This window comes from Eublepharis macularius, chromosome 6, assembly GCF_028583425.1.
Source record: "Eublepharis macularius isolate TG4126 chromosome 6, MPM_Emac_v1.0, whole genome shotgun sequence".
NCBI classification, from domain to species: Eukaryota; Metazoa; Chordata; class Lepidosauria; order Squamata; family Eublepharidae; genus Eublepharis; species Eublepharis macularius.
Genome location: NC_072795.1, coordinates 67,465,855 through 67,485,665, shown reverse-complemented (window position 1 = coordinate 67,485,665; position 19,811 = coordinate 67,465,855). Strand labels below are relative to the sequence as shown.

General features: G+C 42.1%; 1 protein-coding gene across 1 annotated transcript in view; it reads right to left on the bottom strand.

Annotated features, from left to right (window-relative positions):
- SFXN2 (sideroflexin 2) overlaps positions 1–18,517 on the bottom strand; it is a 156,300-nt gene extending 137,783 nt beyond the window's left edge. Inside the window, exon 1 of the mRNA XM_054982321.1 lies at positions 18,454–18,517. The gene's annotated coding sequence lies outside the window, so the exon portion shown is untranslated. The remainder of the gene's footprint in view (positions 1–18,453) is intronic.
- Positions 18,518–19,811: the final 1,294 nt, after the last annotated feature.

Below are 19,811 nucleotides of genomic sequence, written 5' to 3'. Positions count from 1 at the left end.
CCAGCATATGTACTAGGAGATGAAAAATCTAATAAAACCTCACTAGCCTTAGGCTTGCTTGTGATACCAGGGCACGCTCTAGGCTCAGGTCCTCCTGCTTGGATCCAAGCACATTCTTGGGCAGGACTGGGCCAGGCATGCAGGCCCAGACCTGGACTGAATGCCAGTTCCCAGCACAGCTGTGGAAAGACTAAGGCTGTGGCTCAAGGAGGCTGAATTTCCCACCCACAGCAACACAGGAAACGTGCAGTCATGGTGGACAGGGAAGGCAGGGGAAAGAGGAGCACAATTCTTGTTTGGGGGCTGAGTCAAATGCTTCCCAAGGAGACAGAGGCTGGCTGGCTGAAGGATGATTTTAGACCAGGCAGAAATACAGAATCTTTGGCAGAAAGAGCAACTAAACCAGAGCCTAACAAAAAGACAAGTGGGAGTGGATATGGGAAAGTGGAGAAAGCAGATAGGGTTGCCAAATCCGGCTAGGCAAATTCCTGGAGATGTGAGGGCAGTGCCTGGGGATGACAGAGTTTTGGAAGAGGAGAAAGCTCAGCAGAAATGTAATTACATAGAATCTACTTTCTAAACATGCTGTTTCCTCCAGGGGAACTGATATCTGTAGCCTGGCAATCAGTTGTGGTTTGGAGAACTCCAGGCACTACCTGGGAGATGGTTACCTTAAATAGTAGTAAGAAAATGAAGTAATTCATTGGGGGTTAGAAAACAAAAATAAAATCACATCTGAGTGAGCTGTCATGGATTAACTGCTATACAGACGACTTAGCTCTTCAAGCAAAATACTTTACCATGATGTTTGTTCTTACATCCAGTTGTCAGTCAACACACGTAATCAAGCAGAAAGAAATTGTAAATCCATGGCTTAGGCCTTCGACATTATAAATTCAGACTGTAATAGACCCCCTTCTCTTAAAACACGGAAGATGAACCCAACTAGTTAAGTGATGGCAAAAACTTTTCCTGTGGTGATTATGTTAAAAGAAAAGAAGCATTTTTGATGACTGGGTAAGGATAAAATTTAAGAATAATTTTTAGAGGATTAATTTTAAAAATCAAGAAAATGTAGAATTTAAAAGATAGATATAAAAACAATAATAAAGAAATATCATAGAAATAATTTGGTGTTGTTTGACTTGAGACTTCTGCTCAAATTAGTCCACCATTAAAGGAAAGGTAAGAAAAGGAAAGTGATGCATCTCATTCCATATGCTGACTCTGTAATCGGCCCTCAATGATACACATGTGGCTTCTTTTCTTCTTCCCCTATCGAAGGGGCATTTGAGTCCCACACCAAAATGAAAACCAGAGATGCAAATAATATTAAATTAGGTTTGACCGAATCATTCATCATTCCTCTAGACTCGGAGTCTAGCTTTTTCTCTCTGTGCTAATGCTGAATCCTATACTCCTATCCAATGAAAAATCTACATGCAAAAGCAATTTCCATGCACAGATCTTGTCTGGATCAGGAGCCATGGCACAAACCAGATGCATAACCAGATTTGCGGACAAATGCAGAGGTCAGTCAGCCAGCTATCTTGCTTTGCTTTCAATGGGATGCACACTCCCATGCACATTCTAGCACAGCTACCGCACAACTGGGGTGCTAATCTTTTAATTCTCTCCTGTCAAACATCCCCTGCCTTCCTTGTTTCTATTTTGTGTACAAACCTCTCACACAGCATCATTCCTATACATCAGCTATGTCAGCATTCTCATACCAAACTTGCAGCCTTTCATCACCAAGCTGAAACTGCTGATTGTGAAACACAATCAAACCACTCACCATGAGCCCCCCCCCCTTACACAACCCAGCTAAAGCAGGATGTTTTTATTTATCCACTGTGGTTTATGCTGGATGTGGGACGCAGTTATAGAAAGTGCTCTTCGTGAAACTGATGTCTTCCATGAAGTCCTTTCAGTCTTTAAATAGTAAACCAAACTATCAGAGACATTGTAGATTAGAAACTGCCTATATGCCAAAATAGTGTTTCTTTCACTTCAAAACATTCCTCATTTTCTACATTTACATTACAGCTTCTGGAATATGGTCCTATTCATCCCAGTATCCTGCCTCTAGTATTCAGAAGTGCATGATGTGACCATATTATGTGTGTGACTTGATTTGCAGGTTAGCCTAAGGTGAGACTCCCCCCCCCCCCCGCCTTTTCTTGTAAGAAAGAAGCACAGTCTGGTTAACTGTGTTTATTACTTGTGAATGGGAAAGAGGATATCTTTTGTGGGCTTTCAAGGGGCAATGTGGCTGTCATAAACAATGACCTCCTGGGGACCAATCTCTCTCTCTTGTAGTTTCTTTTTAAAGATTTAGCTATGAACTAGGGCCCCAAGGAAGACTTGGGAAATCAAAGGCATTTGGTTCAGTGTCTGGTCTCATGCTGACTACAAGCATGAAAAACACAGATACACAGAAGGAACTGTTCGGATGGGGAACAATGTAGTATCTTATTAGAATTATTAACTAGCAGTAGAGTCCTAAAGAGAATTACATCCTTCTAAGCCCACTAACTTCACTGTGCTTAGAAGGGTGTAATTCTGCTTAGGGTTGCACGGAAAGTCATTGAGATCACATGTAGGGTTCATCAAATAGAAAGGGATCTACAGTGATTCTTTTTTTTAAAAGTCAGATTTAGGAGCTGCTAAAAGATTTTTAAAGGGCTACATATTGTGGCCTTGCATCCTATATGAAACAGGAAAAAATGTTAATTTAACATTCTAATCCCACCAGTTCCCGTACTGTAGCATGACCCAAGATTGGGTTTTAAGGTCCCACCTGGCACAAGAATCGGCTGCACCCTTTGAGCACCAGGTGTGGGGCCTTTAAACCCAGCCTTGTGGCTGCAATCTTGTGCCATTCCTGGAATCCTAGAAAGAATATTATCCTCCTTGCTCAGCACAGGATGCTGGTTTGGCCACCATATGCACGAATACTTAGTATGCCACAGTAGCTGACCTCAGTTTATAGAACCAGGCTGTTTGTCTCTCCTCTTTCATGGCCGCAAAGACAGTCTTCTGAGGCATGGAAAAACTTGAGCAATGCTCTTAACAATGTCTAAAATAGTAGTAGTATAAAAGCATTTTCCTTATGTTGGATTCCAGGGACAAGTCAGGGATCCTGCTGATGTATCGTCCATATAGCTGTCCAGCAAGTGACCTGGCTAAGCTGGCAAAGGTGATCTTGAGCTTGAAGTTGTAAAACCCCCAGGCTCAATGTTCTAGGGGATTTAAAAAACCCAGCTGAGTTCCCTTTGTCTAGTGGATTTTCTATGCTTGTCTATACTAGCCAATGTGGTGTAGTTCAGAGTGTCAGGCTTGGATCTGAGAGATGCAGGCTGAAATCCCCACTGTGCCACGGAAGGTTGCAGGGTGACCTAGGGCCTGTCGCTGTTATGAGGATAAAATGGAGCAGGGGAGAATAATGTAAGCTGATTTAGGTCCCAATTGGGGAGAAAAGTGAAGTACAAATATCTAAACAAGCAAGTATATTTCTACTAGCAACAGAGCCCATTGTAAAAGTAAATGCAATGGTCTCTAGCAGTGCAGCTAAGGCCCCGCTGCTGCTGTGGAGACAGCAGGAAGGTTGCGCAGAGGGGGGCTCCACCATGCTGCATCTCCCTGCCAGCTCCTCAGCCCCACAGCCGCCACAGAGCTGGTGGGAAGGCCACACAGGAGGCTCCCTCATGCTGTGCCTCCCTGCCAGCCCCACAGGGCAGGCCTCTGAGGGACTGCAGAGGTGGCAGGGAGGAGCAGTGCAGCCTTGCAGCTGCAGAGGCAGCGGGAAGGCCACATGGGGAGGAGGCAACAAGAATAATAATATTAGATTTATATACTGTCCTTCAGGACAACTTAACACCCACTCAGAGCAGTTAACAAAGTATGTTATTATTACCCCAACAACAATCAGCCTGTGAGGTGGGTGGGGCTGAGAGAGCTCCTAGAAGCTGTGACTGACCCAAGGTCACCCAGCTGGCTTCAAGCAGAGGAGTGTAGAATCTAACCTGGTTCTCCAGATCAGAGTCCTGCTGCTCTTAACCACTACACCAAACTGGCTCTCCAGTTTGTTGCACCTCCCCACTGGCTCCATGGTGCCTCAGAGGCCTGCCACCAACAACTCTCCTTTTATCCTGGTGCAGGCGCACCACAGGACCCTTAGTGCACCTGCACCCAGATAAAAAGTGCATCGTTGCCAATACAGCTTGGCTTTTATGTATAGGATAAGTTCAGGACTTCATAGCTGCCATCACAACAATAGGACTGACACAAGTTGTTTTGGGTCCTGCGCATGGAAAATGAATGCTTTAGATTTGGGCTTTTGTATGAATCAGGAACCTTTTGATTTGATAGAGTGCAGGAGTTGAAACTTTCATCATGGCTAGATCACTATCCAATTAAGGCCCAGTTGGTTAGCATCTTCCCCTTCAAGTGTGACAGACTCATTAGGATGGTCTAGTCCCTGAGACTTATGGGAAAAAATGAGATTCCAGAATATTCTGTGGAATGTTGTACATCTCAGTGGTGATTCTGTTGAGTCTCTGATGGCCTTCTGGAATACTGTCTTGTTCAGAGTTATAGGCAGGGTTTCTCCCAAGCATCTTCTCCTTCATGTTGAAAAATACCAGCTGCGTGGCATATTTACAAGCTTGTGGAGTTAAATAGGCTTGGGAGATTACTAGAGCAATGTTGGTGAAATACTCAAGATTAATCAGATAAAACATGGCACAGAGCCCATGTTCAGGTCTATGAAGTGGCAGTAATGGCAAAGAAAGCACTCTTCTCTGTTACCATTGCATCAGCTTAATCTTGTCCAGAAATGCTTTTTAAAAATTGTCCAGGGCCTATTAACACCCAAAGCTAACCTGAAAGCTGAAGAGGTTTTTGTAGTCCACTATGACACCTTTGCAAGATTCTTAAGTAATAAAATCTCTCAGATCTGCTATAGTTTAAATACCAGGGGACAATTCCTAGACTGGGGTTGTTGGAAAAATCTGCTTCTATGGATGGACCATTTCAGATTGATCTCTGTGACTGAAGTTGATAGCATCCGTGGGTTGCTCGGCCACCATTTATAAACTTGAGCCTTGCCCATCTTGGTTAGTTAATGGTCATTAGGGGAAAGTGAAAGTACCTCTGACAAAGACAATCAGGTCCTCCTTAGTTCAGGGACACTTTTTAGAAAGCTGAAGTAGTGATTGTACCGCTTTCATTGAAAAAACTCTCACTGCATAAGGATGAACTACAGGTCTATTTCTAACCTGTCTTTTGATGGGCAATATGATGGATGGTAGAAAAGCAACTTCAGGCATGCCTGAATGAAGCTTCTTCCCATGACCCTTTTCAATCTGGTTTTCAACTGGGTTATTAAATGGAAACAGCTTTAATAGCACTTGTATTTATTTTATTTTTAAATTTTACTTTATTTATACCCACCTTTACCACAATGGGGACTTGAAGTGGCTTACAGCATTCTCCTCTCCTCCATTTTTTCTTCACAACAACCCTGTGAGGTAGGTTAGGCTGAGAGTGTGTGACTGATACAAGGTTACCCAGCAAGCTTCCATGGCAGAGCAGGGAATTGAGCCTGGGTTGCCCAGACCCTAGTTCATCACTTTAGCCACTAAAATACACTGGCTTACTTGTTAATGATCTCTGCTGGCCTCAAATTGTTATGGTAAATTCATCCCTTTTTAATCCTGTCATATTTATTGGACACAATCTATATAGTTGATCAGTCCATATTACTGAATAGCTTAGAGAATGGTTTTGAGATACATGGCACCTTCAATCCTTTGGTTTCAGTCCTTTATCAGAACGGTGGTAAAGAGCTTCCTTCAGAGAGGCAGATTCACTTGCTTTGGGGTATTCTTCAAGGTTCTGTGGGTCCTCCCCCCCTTATGCATGTGCATATAAAATTATTGAATGAGATTATCTAAGTTGGGTTTAATGAATATACAGGTGGCACCAGCTGTATATATTTTTGTCAAAACCCCCATGTGCTGCTGCTTCTGTCTCGCACAAGCCACTCCCATTGCCTTCTCATACATCACTGCACACTGGGAACAAGCTGAGCCCCAGTGGCACATTGGCAACCTCATCTCACTGTTGCATCCTAAGCAGCCACTTGGGTCATTAGATCTAAGAACCAGCCCAGCCTTTAAGATTAACCCCCCCCCAAACCTTTTAGACTTACTCATTGTAGAGTTTCAACCTAGGATATGTGATATTTTTAAAAGGCAGACACCACCAAGATTGCTCTTCTTGCTCTGTAACAAGGACCTACCATTCTATGGACCTTGTTTGTTTTTAATTCCTGGGAGGCCAACTTTTCACATTGACCAATTTGGAAGGCGCACGTAACCAGATTTTTAAAGGGGCTCATATAGCAGCACAGCTATTCCCCATCTCTGCCCCAGAGCAAGAGGGATAGTGCCATTGAAAACAGACTTGCAGATGCGTCATGCAAAGGCCAAATTGCAGTTTTGGCATACTTTAAGTTATTGTTTAAAAAGATCCTATGGATGTATACGTTACCCAAATGTGCCAGACACAATGAGAATCAGCAGTGATCATATGTGCAAGTCTAGAGTCCAGAAAAGGCTGGACTTGTAAAGATGATTAACTTTTTGTGGAAAATGTATGCACCAACAATGATTCATTATCATGCCATAAGAATGACATATCTGCATAGCAAAGTTCTTGTTAACAGGATCTGAAGCAATATGATATGGGGCCTTTCACACCAACTCAGTCTTTTATTCCACACATGTAATCTACAGCAACATTAACAACATCATCATCAACAACAACAACTACAGCAGCAGCACAGTTCATTGGTTTGTCAGTTTTCCATTGGTTATATTTTTGCCCTCCAAACCATGTTTGAAAATTTTGCACTGAAGTGGCTTTTATTTTCTGGAACAGAGAAACTGGAGATTCCTTTCCTGTCTTGTACTAAGCTCTGGAATTATGAGATCAGAGCCTTCACTCTGACAAATCCAGATATCTCATAGATGATCGCCATATGGCACAAATAAAAATGTATTATTTAAATATTTAGATATATCTGATATTCCATCTGAGAGCCAAATCTTGTCCGTCCAGTATATTTGGTCTCTAAACTCAAAAGAGTTTTTATTTTTAGAGACTCTTGTTCTTCTGGAAATAATACCTAGCTCTTTGATCACTGCTCTGTTCAGTTCAAAATAACTTGGAAGACAGAGCTAAGAGTTCCAGAAGGGACAGCAGTGTTACACTGCTGCACATTAAATAGCAAAGAACCTTATGGCATCTTGAAGACTAACACATTCATTGTGGCATGGGATTTCATGAGTCAGAGCTCACTTTCTCAGATGCATCAAGCCCAGAGAGAAAGTTATGCATCCATTCTCATTGATCTCCTCTTTTTTCCCTTCCCTCTTTCTTTCCAAATGTACATGGTAAATTGTTAGCATCCAATGTGACACATAGCCTGTGTTCCATAGTCTGTATGCATCTGGAAAAGGACGGTGTTAGCTAATCTGATGGTTTTGTATTTGTTTTCTTATGTGCCTGAGTTTGATTTACAGAAATCAGAAGCTATCATTTAAGACTATTTTAGATTTTTTTCTTGCAGATTTGGTAACTCTGTCCTAAAACTGAGTTTAGTTCTTCTGCTACTTAGGCTGTAGTCCCAAGGAGGTTGGCAGATAACATTGGAATGTCTCTCCATTAAATAAGGAAGAGTTCCAGGCATTCTTCTTTGTGCTTCCTGGAGGAAGATCTTAGATACCTGAGTTAAAATAGTGGTAAATAAAGACTGGCAGTACTGTAAAAGCCAAACAACCTGCTTTTGTTCATGTCTCATTCAGGTCTGGGTTTTGATGCAGTGACTGTGTTGGCTTGTCTAGATGGCCTCTTCTCTGTGACAAGGGTCACAGAGCATCCACACAGAGGACAACTGTTTTTTTCCATTGAAAAAGCTGATTCTGTACCCAGGGGAAAGTGTCACACACGTTCATGTGATTTACTGAATCGTGTGCTCTGCTGAGTCATAGTCAACCAGAAGGCAAATGAAACTTAAAAATGCTTCTTTAAAAAAAAAATCTTGTGATTTTAACTCTTAGTCTTGAGCTTTAAACCAGTAGTGCTTTACTGCAAACAGAATTTTGAGTATATTGCCATTCATCAGGCTTGTCAGACTGGAGGATTGAGAAAGGAAGATGTCTGAAAGGGACCATAAGGGATCACTGTAGTACAGTGATTAACAATACCACCCTAGGCAAAGTTACACACTTCTAATCCCGCTGATTTCAATGAACTTCGAAGGGGGTAGCTTTATATTGCACTGTAACCCTTTAAAGACTGAATCACAAAGTCCTCCGTTCAACTTTCACCTCCATTATGAACTATGTAAGTTGTCATAACCAAATAATTATTACTAATATGGCAGGAATAATACTTACTATCTTGTAAGAGTTTCTAAAATAAATGTATAATTTGAACATGGAGACACATAATATAAATATGGTGAAAAGGCAGATAAACTCTATTAAGACTGTTCTCACTTTCTACCCAGGCCGATAGAAGTGACCCAATTACGATTTTTGGACATTCACTGTTTTAGCCAAAAGAAATAGGAACTGAAGTTATCATCAACACCTCAAATTTGCATACCACAAAATTGCCCCGTATTCAACCCCAAATATCATTAAATTACCACTGTAAAGTTGTACAAATTCCAGCTGAAGCATTTTCATCATTCCTATCACGGACAAATAGACGATTATGGATTTCTGTCAGGAGAGGGCTGGGAGCGTAAAATGGCTGTGGTGCTAGCCAAGCTGAGCGGTCTTTGTTGCACTACAATCCGGCACTGCAGCACCACTCTGCTCTGTGGCACCAACAATACACATTGGCTTCCTCTCACAAACTGGTGACAGTGAAAGAGGAGGCCATTGGTGAACTAGCACCAACTGGCAGCCTGAGCCAAGTGACCCTAAGGCCCTAGTGAAGCTGCTGTGGCTTGGCTCTGCTGGCTCCTTGCCGCCAGTGGCCCACTTGGAAATTTCCCTGTACGTCAAAGGCCTGCCCACCCCCGATTTTGATCCATCTGTAAAAGATAAATTTAGAGCACGACCAGTTTCAGTTCAGACTGGGACTATGCGGGGGTGGGGGGACTTAACCATTCAACCCCTGCTCATTTTTCTTTTAGAAACTGAATTCCCTGTATTGTGTCTCCATTTTAAAAGAAAAAATGCATGTTTATCTTGTTACCCATGGCACTTGGGGAAGGGGCAATGGTAGCCAAGGATTTTGTACCTAGCTTATGTCTTCTTGAGTAACAAGTTGGCCCTGCATTGCTCAGGAGAAGAAAGCATGTGCTGGTCACAACTAGCACCTCCCTCAATCCCAATCATTCTCAACTCAAGTCATATCTCATTTATATTTCATAAAATTAACCTTCTGAGGATGCTCCTTAGCCCTATAAAAAGCCATTTGGTGAAACATTTGGCAACCTCCTCAATTCTGTCAATTGTTTTGCTCATTCTTCTATGCCACTAAGTCTGATGGACTAGTTGGATACCACATCACCAAGTCTTAGCAAGATAAAGCCCCCCCCCTTTCCTGATTTCATAGAATGTTCTATTTCTAAATCCTTACCATCCCCACAATTTGATTTCTAGACTTCATTTTGATATCCAATCTATTAGCATATATATAACATCATCAGCTTGCAGTTCTTTAAATGGGCTCTTGATTAAAACATAGTAATGAGGCAACAGGATTGAAACTTGCCTCCCTCCCATGCTGGAGGGTAGGGAACAGCTTGAAGGCTACATGGTTTCTGCAGAGCTTGTGGTTGCTTCCCAGCATTATGGTTCAGTGCACAGCCCCTGTTAAGAAGTATGAACACCTAATGTAGGAAAAGCAATACATTTCTTCTTCTGGAATGGATATGCGAAGTGACAGCATGTGCTCTAGCAGGCCAGGCCAATGGCAGCACTGACCAGGAGCTATGCCAATCAATACATGCTGTAATGAGAGTGACTTTAGGGCATGTTGGTCTGAAAACCTAAGGGGGAAGGGAGCTTAGCACCATGGAATATTCAAGCTCCTTGTGATTTCTCAAAATGAGCATCTAAAAATAGATGTCTGAACTTTCCATGGTCACTGATAGAACAGGAGAACCCTAGGACTGAAACACTGTGATGCTGAATGTCCAACATCACCCAAAATCCCAGATAGATGGCAAAATCATGATGACAACAATCTGTAGCAAAGATCTGTTCGCGTGATAGCAGCCAGTCTCCAGTCAACACACGGCACCATCCAGGGTAATCAGCGCAGAGCGGGTGTTAGTCTTGTTGATTTTCCCAGTGCATATATAACTATTGGCATACTTGTCTCTGCTTTTTGCGGCAGGACTGTGTTACATCCTCGCCTTATGCTACAAAGAGGTTATTTCTTCTCACTAACAGCTACTCTATTAGATACAGCTGTTGTGTGTTTTGAAGATCAACAGTGGGACAAAGACTCTGTATCTTTGTGATGGAGTCCAGACCAAGGCCAGCTTAGGAAATTCCTCACTATCTGGCAGAACAACTGACCAGGCAGAGAATAACTTTCCATTCCCCTCATGGTTTATTCTTATTTTCAGTTGTTTTATGTCATAAACTTTATTTAGAGTTATGGCACATTCTTATACAAAATCAGAGTTATTGTTCTAATAGAAAGGACAAGGCTTAGTGCAATTGTGTAAGTCTTCCACCTCCCCAGTAACAAAGAAAGGGCTTATTTTCATTCATGCACAAAAGTTTTTCCTAAACCTTGCACAGTATGTCCATTAGTCTAGTGTCTATCATACTTTCATAAGCCACAACTCAATGAAAAGGACATTTGATTTCCTGTTCTGCCTGGGGTGGAACTCTAAAGGGACCGACCCTGAAATCTCACAGAGGCTTGGTCAGAACAAACCCCTGGAGGAACACACAAAGCTTCCCTCCCTCCTCCCTCAGGACTGGGGAGGGAAAGGCTGGCAGGGAAGCAGAATGTGTCTGAGAACGTGTGTGTGTGTGTGTGTGTGTGTGTGTTAATTCACATACTTTTCACCTGAGATTTCAAGAGGTGATGGTGGGGATGGGATCAGAGAGGAGAAAGCCAATGAGGAGATGAAAAAGGGAGGAGGAGGACTGGAAAGGGAGGGACAAGAGAAAAGCAATATGAAATTAACCATTCTCCAGTTGTTACATGCATGCTTTAATGCATTCTCATTTAACTGGAAGGGACAAAGCAGGGCGTGCCATTTCAGGTGGGGAAGGGCAAAGACATTTCAGTAAATTCACAGAATGATTCACTTCCTACTCTGGGACTTATTCAGAATAATGTGTGTTTTAAGAGCCTTATTAAGGGCAGTTTTTAATCCTCGTAATAATCAAAGCAGTAGGTGCTTCTGAGGAACAATCCCATGTGTTCTGAAACAGTGTGCTCACTGATAATTTCGGCCTTTGCTTCTCAAAGGGGTGCACATGAACAGAAACCCCCTAACAAGGTCCCCCAGAGCTTCCATTCTGCTTCTCTTTTACATTCTTCCTCCTTGGGATTTTGCTGTATGTTACTGTTCCACCCCACCCCCCATCCTCTTGAACACCTTGTAAGGGATAAAATTAAAGCAGCACAGACAGATCTTTGCCCAATGAAATAAATCATGTTTGAACAAACTTTGCTTCAGTCCACCCTCCCACCCTGCCTTTGGATGCTGTTATATCTCTACCCCATCCCACCCCAAAAGCTCACTTGTCATAGTTGGTAGCAGAACAGCAGGAAGAGCTCAAAACAATTTTGGCTCCTGTCTGAAAAGCTGTTTCCTGGGTGGTGGATTTGCTGCATATAGCACATGGCTAAAGTGTATCACCCCTTGGGGAAACTAGGAGATCCTAATGTAGGCTCCGGTGTGTATCTTGAGCTGGAATCAGACATGTTGGGAGGTCTTTTATGGGCAAATTTTATGGGGGTGTTTTTAGCCTTGCAGATGTTCAGCAGCTGTTATTGGGATGGTGCTTGATTGCTAGGTGGTGAGCAGAAATGAAAAAAGATCTAAACGAGCCCTGTGTCCAAGGGCTAAAGCAGAGTGAACACTTTCTCAACCATAGTACCAGTACTCCGGTACAGGAATAATGTAGTAATTGATGCACAAATAAAATCATTGATGAGTTTGAAAAAAGGTTCACACACTAATACAGTCAGGTCTTATGGACAAATTCAGCACCAGTCAACTGCAAATATGGCTGCAATACTTTTGTACAAAATTGAAAGGGTGCAGAAGAGAGTGACGAGAATGCTCAGGGGTCTGGAGACTGAGCCCTATGAAGAAAGGCTGAGGGACTTGGGAATGTTTAGTTTGGAGAAGACTGAGGGGGGGACATGATTGCTCTCTTTAAATATCTGAAAGGCTGTCATTTGGAGGAGGGCAAGGAGCTGTTCCAGTTGGCAGCAGAGGATAGGACTCTAAGCAATGGGCTTAAATTATATGCAGAAAGGTACTGGCTGGATATTCGGAAAAACTTTTTCACGGTCAGAGTAGTTCAAAGGTGGAATCAGCTGCCTAGGGAGGTGGTGAGCTCCCCCTCACTGGCAGTTTTCAAGAAGAGGCTGGATGAATATTTGTCAGGGATGCTTTAGGCTCATCCTGCATTGGGCAGGGGGTTGGACTAGAAGGTCTGTATGGTCCCTTCCAACTCTGTGATTCTGTGATAGAGATGGGTAGCTTTCCATTAATCTTTCAGCAGTTTCCTTTGGCCCACCTGGCTCTCTCTTCTGCCTCTGTGCCCTTTGTCTGCTTAGCCCAGGCCTTAGATGAAATGCGGGCATAGTATGAGATAGCTACCTAGTATTTTGTTAGAAGCTTTCATCCCAATTACGGGATCAGTCTGTCCTACATGTGAAAAGAATGGTAATGTTGATGAGCCTTAAGTTTCAGATGTCTCTGGCTGCATGCCCATTGGGGATGGAAAAGGTGATATCCCCTCTTAAATGAGGGTGTCTGTGTGGACAGAAAACTGTTTCAGATGCTAGAAGAATACGAAAAGTGGAGAGACACTGCTGGGGGTTAGCTGGAGCAGTAGCTCTCTCTCTCTCTTTCTCTGAGCTGGGAGCTGATATGGGGTAGTGGAGCCGTTGCAGCCCTGCAGGAGGTTCTCTTTGCCTCCAGCTACACATAAACAGAGCAAATACCACAAAAATACTGTAAGTGTTTGGTGCTCTCTTCTACAAAGGGAACCATTTGAAATAGGCACTACCCTTGGACTTCTTAGCACTTGGGAAAGTAGGCCTCATATAGTAGTTTTACATCACCCTTTCCTCCAAGGAGCTCAAGCTAGCAACGATGGTCCTCTTCTCCATTTTAGCCCTTGTTGCTATCCTGTCTGAGATGATCCTGCTTGGGAAAGAAGAGGTACTTTTACAATAAAAGTACTGGATTAGTCTGGGCCAGGACTGCAGAAAAGGAAGAAAAATAACATTCTAAGTACTATATAAATACAAACAAATAATATTCAAACTTTCTCTCCAAGGAACTGTAGGAACGGTAGCTCTATGACAAGAGCTGGGTCTTCTAGAAAATTCTTTCATTAGCCTTCCAAAATTTCAAGTCTAATGCTGTTCCAGAGGCACTAGGGTAGAATCCACACAGAAATGTTCAGAGCAAGGGCTCCCGTCTCTCTAATGTGGAGATAAACTGTAATTCTGGGAGATCTCCAGGCCCTGCCTGGAGGTTGGCCACTCTACATGATCAGATACTGTTTTGCTTTTTGAGGGAAAATAAGACAAACGTCAAATAAAACTATAACAATTCTCCATATTATAGTTTAAAAAGTTCTGATTTTTTAAGACTCCAAAATACAAGTCAAACATCAAAATTACATACTTAAAGCGCATCTGATTTGCTGCATTAGAACTGCGTGTTTGTTTTTAGAGAAGATGCTTTTTGAAACACTGAGGGTAGCAAATCAGTTTTAGTTTCACCATTCCCATGAACCTCATTTCTAGAACAGCAGGAAACAGAGCACACTGCAGAGATTCCTTGGCCACTGAGAGAGTGTGATTTTGGCTGGGATCACTGCTGAGGGAAGAGAAAGAAGAAACTGGAAGCTTGCTGCATCACAAAGGCAGCAAGAAAATACTGATGAAATACAAAGCCTCTCATTCTCAGTTTTGAATCTGAGATGTGCACAGCTGTATGTTTTGGCACATCTGCACCTCCTGAGAAAAACAAGCAGCATTCCCCACACTCTTCTCTAGGGAGGCACACTGTGCTTCAAAACTACTCTGGGGCTTAGCTGAATCTTGGAAGGAGTCATTCTAGGGCACTGAATTCATGGGGCCTCTCAGTATCTGTCTTTGCACATTTATAATAGTCCTGCTGAGAACAGTTACATTTCTTTAGCGTGTGACAGTAGTTTCCACCCTTTTTGTTACCTCATAGGCACGTCATTCAGATAAGATGCTGAACCCAGGATCAGCCCAACATCCCAAATATGGCATTTTATCATTATCATCTAGTTTTATCATATAAGATTTATGCATGATTTTTGCACTTTAAACTGTTTTAAGCTCCCCTCCCCTGCCATTGGATGAACGGCAGTTTAAAAATCCACCAGACAAGTAACATACAACACCAAACCACTGATAAAGAATTTGTAGCTCTTTTTTTTCCTCCCATAGCTCTACTTGCAAGACTGAGGAAAATGGGAGAAAAGCCAATCTCCGTTTGTCCTTGCTATGTGGGGAAAGAGTAATGAGACTGATGCCACTGAAACTGTGTCCAGTGGGGCAGCTGTGTTGGAGCCAATTTAATTGTGACATTGGAAGGCAAAAGAGCTCACCCTTGGGACTTCATACTCTTACAGCATCTTGTTTAAACTGGGCTGTTGCCTGTGCAAAGCAACTACGTGTACTTACTTAGCATGCCACAGATTGGTAGCCCAAAGTGGTATTGCGCTGGCATTCTAGGGAGCTTTGGTCTTTAAGGTCTGATGAAGGGAGCTTTGGTCTTTAAGGTGTTACTGGACTAGGGTCTTGCCCTAAGTAAGTATGCATAACTGCTTTGTGGGGGTAGCAGCCACATTTAAACAAAATGCTGTGCAAATCTAAAACCCCAAGGGTAAGGTCTTTTGCCTCACCATTGTAATATTTAAATAAGGCCCTGGTTTTTGCAGCAAAAACAAGAGTCTAGTACCACATGGAAAACTAGCAACTCTATTGCAACAACTATTTTGTGGACTTTTGTAGACATTTGCCTCAGATCAAGTAGACTCAAGCCCACAAAAGCCTATGCTCCAATAAATTGTAAGGCTTTAAGGTACCACGGGACTTTTTTTTTAAAATAAACCAACTTTTCATTAATGGCTGTCAAAGGAAGATAGTCACAGTCATCTGGCCAGCTGTAGAACACTGAACAGAGGTCCAATAATCAAAAAGTACTGCTTTTAAAGGTACTGTCCCTTCTGCCAGTTCTGCTTTGTTTTCTATCATTTCACTTTTGCTTTCTCCTCACTGCTTGCTCCAGAATCTTTGATCTCTTGGCCTGGATGGTTTTAGAATTCAAATTCTGAGGTCTTTAGGAATGCAATTCCTTGTGTGAAATGTTGCCCCCTTATCTACCAACAGTATGCCATGGGTTTCGAGTAACAGCCTATGCATTCAGATTAGGGAACAGTCTTCGATTTTTCCTGTAATGGGACAGGCAATACTCATTCCTTATAAAGACAGGTTCCAGAAGAGTCTATGCAGCTAAGGTAGATTTAAAACAAATCTTTTGGCACCTTAAATACTGCAACATAAGCCTACTTAGTGACTTCCGACTTCCACTGGATATTTTATTATTTTATATCCCACCATTTTGTCCACAATGGTGACTCACCAGCTATTAAAGACTGTAATTAAGCTATTGCTCCCCCACCTCAAAATCTTTTAATGATCTGGCCTATTCTCTTCCTCTTTATTGTTTCCCTTCTCACATCACATCTACTGATAGGTAAGCCCCAAATTATTGTCTCCCCATGCCCTTATTTCATGCCTCCATCCTTTCTCCCTTGCTGCTTTGTTCTGGAATGCATTTCTCCGTAAAACTGACACCTCGCCCTGTATGACTGTGTAAACAACTTTGGGAAACCTTTGTTTTCTCTCCAGAGGTCTTTTGACCTCTAACTGGGTTCTGTCTTCCTCCCTTTTGTGTCCCTTTCCTTCTTCCTCCTAGGATGGTCTTTCTAGAATGCAATCCAGCACATTTAACATATTTTAAATATATTTTTTCCATAATGACTAATTATTCAGGCACTTTATAAAATAATAAAAATTAAAATATATTATACAGTTTGGTTTCCGAGGGCTTGCATGTTGTTTACCAGGCACCTGAAAAGCACCATGGAAAAGGGAAGCCAGTATTTCATTTCTAAAAAATGAGAATTTCAAGGCAGATCCGTATCTTCTAATAAACCCTTTACTGGAGGACCCTTATGAGAAACACTGCAGATTACACTACAAGTTACGTCACAGTCATTCAAAGCACTGTATGAAGGATGGTACCCATTTTCAAGCCTCCATTTTTATTCTAACCAAATATTTGTTTCCTGGCAAAAGCCTACCCATTCCAGTATTGTTCTGAGGAGATTGCAACAGGGAGCAACAGATTCCCTTCACCGGTGACCACCATTTATTTAGTGGTGTTCCATGATGAACTTCTTTCCAGCCACCATTAGCTGAACACTAGACTTCTTTCACCTTAGGGGCAGTGATGTCATCATGTAACTTAACATATCTGACTCAGTGATGACATCACTGAAGCGAATTTAGAATGAGCCAGCCATTACACTGGTTTATTTTGTTTGCCCTCAGTGACATTAATTATATGATGTTTTTCCAAGAAACTGAGACCATTTTAAAGGAGAAAAAGTAGCACCAAAGCCAGCCATTTCTTTTGTGCCGAATGTATGCACAGCCCTAACACTAAATCTTTCGATTGATATATGACACCCTTTATGAATGGCCTCTAAATGATAGAGAATATAGGTTGGAATGACAGCCAGTTAAAAAGGACTTTATCTGAAAAAAGAGAGGGCTCCAATGCAATAAGCCCCTGAATCACAGTCCAGTATACAGACAGAGGCAGAAAACATTTTCACAGTGGAGGCTTTGTTATGTTTCAAGCAGAAATCGCATAGCTTGCTGCTTATTTTCACTTTCAAAACAAAGTAACTGCATACGTATTTAGAATTGTAAATCTCAAATAATGAACTTGAGAAAAGAGTTAAGAGGAATTATTAGCTTATGACTTGCTTCAACTGAAATACCCTTTAATTTTGTGAACAGGAAATTTACCAAAGGATTATGTTGAACTGCAGAACTTCCCACCCCTCCAGACAGCATGAAGTGGCCTTTGCTGTCGCTCTCCAGTATCAGCTAAACAGAGGAAACAGGATTGTGTTTAAATCGTGGTTCCCACAGCATACTTATTTATAACAGAAGAACAGCCAGGCTGGACAAGTGCTGCAAGAAGTACTGCCAATAGTCAACTGGAATATTCTTTCCACCTCATTTCTTAAAATTCAGGATTGTTGTACAGGTAGGGAAAAGAAATCAAACTGTGGTTGTTGTGGGTTTTCCGGGCTGTATTGCCGTGGTCTTGGCATTGTAGTTCCTGACGTTTCGCCAGCAGCTGTGGCTGGCATCTTCAGAGGTGTAGCACCAAAAGATAGAGATCTCTCTTTGGTGCTACACCTCTGATGCCAGCCACAGCTGCTGGCGAAACGTCAGGAACTACAATGCCAAGACCACGGCAATACAGCCCGGAAAACCCACAACAACCATCGTTCTCCGGCCGTGAAAGCCTTCGACAATAAATCAAACTGTCTTTTCTTGCTTCCAGTTCTTAGAAGTGGCGTGGCTGGTACACTCCAAAGGTTGCCAGCTGCCTGGAGAAAAATGTCCCAATCTTTTAACAGAGAATTAATGGAATATTATTTTCCTCCATGTCATGAAAAGCTTCAGTTGCTCATTTCTACGTATTACCAGGGCAGGACACTTTTCTCCAGACTTGTTAGCAACCCTATTTAACACCTTTCAGCTATTCCCCCTTCTCATTTCAAACACAACCACCTCAGGCATGTTAGATAGCCCTCACAACAAAACTAACCAGTTGTCAGATTTTCCCTTTCCCATGTGCCTTTTTGCCACCCCCTTAAATAAATAAATAAAACCCTGCCCTCAGTCTTCCCCGGTAGTCTTGTCAGAAGACGAGAAAAGCCTGCAATGCACATAGGCACACTACGAAGGAAGATTCTTCCCTGCTGTTATTGGGAGGAGGAGGAGGAGGCGACGTGACCGCAACTATCCTTCACACAGCAAACCATTCTGGGTTGAGGCAACATCAGCACTAAAGCATAGAAAACCCACCTTTCTCTCCAATCCTCCTCCAGCACGTTCTCCCACTTGCACTCTTGCTGGCCACACTAGGAACAATTACCATTCTGCCAAAATGAATGCTTCTGGATCACCCTCAAGTAGGCTTCTCTCAATGGGTGTATCCCTTCCAGGAATTTCCAGCTTTTGCTTTCATCTTTCGATTTTTAGGTTTTTTAAAAAAATAGCTTAGAACAGAAAGTTCACAACTATGGAAATGAAATATTATTGGCATGCTGTGCTGTAGAAACAGAGGACTTAGGAAACGAAAGTAAAAGGAGCTGAATTTCACCTCCTTCCCCAAGCCTCTTAAGGAACCAAATTTTGGACTCCTCCCTGCAATTTGGACCAGCATATTTCACAAGCAAAAAAATAGTGCCATGACATTGTGTTATGATATGAATCCCCAGGCCAGATCCAATTTCAACACCCTGGGCTTGAAATCAAGGAAGACTCTTTAGGCAAAAGAAGGAAAGCTTCTGCCAACTGCAGATACCATAAATGGTCCTCAAGTTTAACAGGCTCCATCCTCTGTTTCACTAGCCCAAGCTGAATTTTACTTCAGGGCTGCCTGTAAAGAGCTCTATTCTTTTTCATGTGTGCATATTAATTCTTAATTATCTGACCAGTTTCTTATTACCCTCCACGCATCTGACAAAGAGAACTGTGATTCTCGAAAGCTTATGCTACAGTAAAGTTGGTTAGTCTTAAAGGTGCTACTGGACTCTTCGCTTTTATTAATTCTTGTGTCCCTTACAAGAGGTACATAGCACTAAATCCACGGCAGTTTTACTGAAAAGAGGATGTACTCTTTTCACTACTCTTATAAGGCATGTGTGAAAACCAAATTAGTGGTGCCTCTAAGCCTAAACCTAGACCAGAATCATACAAAACCAACACTGGGACAAATAAAAAGTACACCTTCTAACCACTAGAGCCCATGTCCTACTTCAGGTGCGTAAGAGATGAGAATGAAAAGTCTTCTGATGCAAATACACAGCTGATACCAGGCCAGAACGGGAAGACTTTCTTACTAATAAAATGAAGAGGCAAACCTCAAGTGGTGCTAAGTACAGTAGCTGTATATTTACTGCAGTACCCCCAATTCTCCTATGTGATGTATTCTGAATATTAAATACATACTAGAGATAAAATAATTGAAAAAATAAGGAAAGCAACAGATATTAAAACACCTTATTGTGATTTTGTTGTTGTAGCATCTCTCTAGAATGAATGTCCTTTCCTTTGTATATGTCCTACTAGTTGATAACATGAAGTCCTACTAGTTTACAGATATTTTTACATGAAAATGGGGTATATATAATCCCGGTGTTTTAATTTCAAAATGTGCT